Here is a 4680-nt window from a genome sequence, read left to right on the forward strand (position 1 = left end):
AAGACGGACAAGAATCGCAGACAAAAAGAGGGTCAGGCAGTCAGGGGAACCCAGACTTCTGAGCCTTGGCGCTAGGGAATTGGCTGGGATGCGCACAGACTAAGAGAGGGGACCAAGGTGGTGGAGACTGAGAGGCCAAGGGGAAGGACAGGAAGTGAAGGAAAGGGAAGCCTGGGGAGGGGCAGAGGGCACAACACTAGGAGCAACTAAGAAGCTCCACCCAGGCACCCAGTGGCCCAGGAGAGAGGCCTGGCCCCAGACTCAGCAGAGGGAAGTGGCACCAGAAAGAGCAGGGCTGGGCCGGGGCCAGGGGGCCGGGCCAGGAGAACTGGCCTGATGTGCCTACCAGAGCACCCAAGAAATATGGAAGGAAGAACAGCCAGACACAGGACTGGGCCTCCTACATTCCAGGTTCTGAGCACCTGAAGGGGACTCTGAAGGCTCCATCCGGGGCTTCGGTTCCAGTGGAGGACTGGAGGGTTCTACTGAGGTACAAGCAGCATCTGGGTGAATCCAGGCTCTAACTCCCACCCAACCATATACACGCCATGACTCCCCAAGAACCCAGGACAGGCCACAGTTCCCACCCTAGAAGGCCCCCTTTGGGTTGGGTGGGGGCGGGTCATGGCTTATGTACCCAAACCTGCTGGGACCGAACCCTCAGCAGCACCAAGGGTCAGGAAGTTGGTCAAAAGGCATGAAGAAGGTGAGTGGGGAGAAACTGGATGATCCTGGAGGAAGACTGGATCAGGCCCACGCCCTGAGGAAACAGTAGGAATTGGAGGGTGGCAAACAGGGCTGAGAACAAGGCAAAGCCAAAGGGGGAAGGGGCTCTTTCCCCAGCGCAGGCTGATCCTTGTGGGAACCCTCAGGAGGCCTCGTCCTAGAGAGCACCTGAGTGGAGCTCAGGTTGGTGGTACCCCTTCCTGACCTGTCCTCAACCCATTCCTGCTGTGAACGGAGGACTAGACCACCATGTGTCAGCGTGTCAGCCAACTCTAGCCCAGGACAAAATCGCTCCCTGTGTTCAGACTGCTAATTGGGCAAAATTGAAGCTCACTAGTTCCTGGGGGCCTTCAGAGGCCACGGAGGAGACAGAGTGGAGATCTCAGCTGAGCCTCAGGGTGCAGTGGCCCTGCTGGACCCAGAAAGAGCCAGAAAATACTAGGATCTGTCTACACGGGAGCTGCAGCTGGCAAGAGCCACTAAGAAAGCAATTTAGAGTGCCCACTCCCTCCTATAGCCTGGGACCACCCCCGCCACACACACAGCCCCATCTCTCAGGATAAAGTTCCTGAATCGCTTTACAAAAACGGAGGGGACAGAGAGAAGCAGAGGACTTTCTCCAGGTCCCCAGGATCTTGGCTGGGTTGAGAGGACAGTGAGACCGCCAGTGCAGACGGCAGTGGGAGCAAGGGCAGCAGGCCTGTGACTCTGGCCTCCCCCACCCGCTGCCTGTCGAGGAATCCCAGATCCTAGCGAACTCTTGTCAGGCAAACTCAAAATATCTGGAGCTCTGCGTCTAGATTACTACGGGCGAGAGGATCCCCTAGAGCAAAACGGCGTCCCAACAAGCCTGCACACACGCACATCCAGCAAGGCCCCCCTTACACATCCCTGCCACGTGGCCGTATTGGCTACAGGTGCACCCATTCTTCATCCAGCACGCGCAGGAGGTAGCCTGGAAGCACGTGGGTGGGAACCCAGTCGTTCCGCACAACCCCCTCCTGGGGAGGGGAGCGCTAGACGGCTCTGGCAATGTGCCCCAGGAAGAACGGAGGGGCGCGAGGGGGCCTAGGTTTGGAGAGCCTGGATTCGGGCGGCCGTCCAGGATCCGGAGCTGCCTACCTCAGATCTCGACCCGGCCAGGGCCCAGACTTGGTGCAGATATCAAACAACCCCACCCCCCACCCCCACATACACACAAACCATTCTCCGCCTCACTGCGCAAGAGCCTTGAGTTCCTCACTGAATCCCGCGTACTGTCACGGAGGCCGGGGCTCACTTCGAAGTCCTGCAGCAAAGAGAGAGCCAGAGCCCGCACTCCTGCGGGCCGCCCACTCCCATACAGCCCAGAAAGAATGTGAGGAAACAAAAAGAGGCACGGGAGAAAGGGGACAACCGCGAACTTCCCAGAGTTACCCGGGGCTGTCCTGCAGCCCCCTCGGGTGTTCCTTGCTGGGCTCCCCCAGAAAGCAGCCAGAGAAGGGGAGGCGACCCACCTCCCGGTCCTGGCTCCACGCAGCTCTGCGGGAGACCACGCGCTTCTCTCGGAAGAAAGACCCGTTCACAGCGAGCGTGCATGCGCCAGGAAGCCCATCGTGGACCTTAGGAGAGGACACCAAAACGCAGACCTGAGCTTCCCCCACAGAATGATGTCATTTGTGAAATGAACACTTAAAAAGGAGAAAACAAACAAAACCCAGCAAGGTTCACGTGCTGTTCCCTTCATTTTTCTTTGAATAGAAGCCTGGGCCTTTTGTGTGACAAGAGAAACAGGCTTGGGGGCTGCAAAGCCTCGAGTGGAGTGTCTGCTTTCTGCTTAGAATTCTTCTATACTAGACATGTCTTGCTCAAATAATAAAAGTAAAACTGAGAGAGCCAGAGAGGAGAAGGATTGGAGTGGGACATGATGACAGGCTAGATCAGGAGACTGGGCCAGGGTGGGGGCACCCTGTCTCATGTGGGGGTGGCAGAGGAGAGCTATTGCTCCTCCAGGGGCCAGGCTCCAAGGCTCTGAGGGCCCACTGCACACGCGCAGCATGGGTCCTTCCAGCAAAGCTGGGTCCCTCAGAGTCACACTCTCCAGGGGTGTTAAGAGCCCCCCAGTAACTATAAACCTCTTTCTCCCAGGCCCCCGGGCCCTGTGAACTCTCAGCATCAGCAGCTGGCCCACACTGCCCTCCCTCTGCGCACTCTGCCCCACGCCCAGAGCAAACGGTGCCACTTCCTCTCCCACACCCAAATTACCTTGTGGGCAAGTTCCCTTCCTTCCTTCCTGCCTTCCTTCCTTCCTGCCTTCCTTTCTTCCTGCCTTCCTTCCCTCTCATTGGTACAAAGCAGCAGGCCTCCTTTCTGGCCCCCAAATTCTCCCCCTTCCCAGGATTCCAAACCCAGCACTGAGGCACAGAAATTTAATTATTCAATTAAATAATAGGTTTGCCCCCTCCCACCTGCCTTAGGCTGGGGATGTTTGAGATAGAACACATACACACACTCAGCTGCTTACATACACACTGGATGCACACTAAGACACTGACACACACATTCATGTACCTGCACATGTGCTCATCAGAGTCATGGAGGTTGCACCAGTAATGCACTCAGTCATGCCACGGCCATTTACACCCGCACATCCACGGCCCCCGCCCCAGATCCTCGGACTGAAGCATCTTCATTCACCCTAGCATAAGGGCCAAAAACGGAAAAGCAACGTCTGCTGTGAGAGCGCTTTAGAGAAAAGTGTCATGGGCCCTCCTGCGCACACGCGGCTTTTCTGGCCTCTTTCAATCTTCTGAGCTCCTTTCTCAGTTAAAGGAGCAAAAATCCGGACCTGGCCCCTCCTGGCGCTATCAAAGGAGAAGCTAAACTCGGGTGAGCACGGGATCCTCAGAAAGTGCTGGGGACCTGGACGCGCCTCTGACGGCCGAGCAATGCCTAGGGTCACCCACTGCTCAGCTTCACAGCCCAGCGGACCTCCAGCCGCGCTCACGTTGGCCCTTGTCTTTCTCCAGCCCAGCGATGGCGAGGTCTGGGATCCAGGACTGAGGGGCGGTGGGGAAGGGGTTCAGTGGGTGGGGGCGTGACACGAGGACATGTCCACCTTCTATCCCTGTCTGAGGGTAGGGCTCCCTGTGTAAAGACCTCAGAGCCGGAGGGGAACCGAGCATTTACTGCCTATCAATCTCGTCCTCAGTCGACCCTCTCGGCTCCTGGATCCGGTTATCTGTCTGCCCGTCCGTTTTCTTTCCCGTGGCCAGTCCGGGTCATTCCAACAGTCCCCATGCCTCACTCTCTCTGGCTCCTTTACTACATTCTCAGCCCTGCTCCCCCTGGAATGCCAGGAGGGGCCTTCTGTCTGGGCTCAAGAGTGTGGCTGGAGGTCTGAATCTGGGGGCGGGGGTGGAGCGCTGAACTCCAGGCCTGAGTCCCCGCCTACAGCCACCCAACCCGCCAAGCACCGGAACAAGGCCGACCTCCAGTTTTCTGCTACGTTTCCCCAGAGCCACCTTCCTGGAGCATTTTGGTTATAAATCCAGCTGAAAAGCCGGAGCTCTAAGGCCGTGTGCTTCCCTGGGGACCAGGGGAGTGGGGAGGGGTGTAGGCTGGCGGTTGGGGGAGGGAGTTGATAACTAGAGGAGAAGATGTAGGGCGTCCCACACTACCCTAAGGCCGCCGCAGCCTCCCCTTGCGGGCTGGGAGGGGGGCTAGACGCGGGGTGGAGAAGTGAGGCCCTCGCGCCCCCTCAGCCCCGCCCTCCCGCCGGCGCGGCCCCTCATCACGCCCCTGGGAGTAGGAGAGCTACGAAACAGGCCCAATCAGCAGAAAGAGGTGGAGCAGCCAGCGGGGGCGGGGCAAGAGGAGGGTCCCAGTCAGAAGAGGGGCGCGAGGGGCGGGGAGCCGCCGGCTGGGCCTGCCCAGGCTGGCCGGGCAGTGGCAGAACCGGCGGCGGCTGCCGGC

This window comes from Pteronotus mesoamericanus, unplaced genomic scaffold (assembly GCF_021234165.1).
Source record: "Pteronotus mesoamericanus isolate MK-2021 breed Mesoamerican mustached bat unplaced genomic scaffold, CSHL_Meso_final contig_98, whole genome shotgun sequence".
Classification (NCBI taxonomy): domain Eukaryota; kingdom Metazoa; phylum Chordata; class Mammalia; order Chiroptera; family Mormoopidae; genus Pteronotus; species Pteronotus mesoamericanus.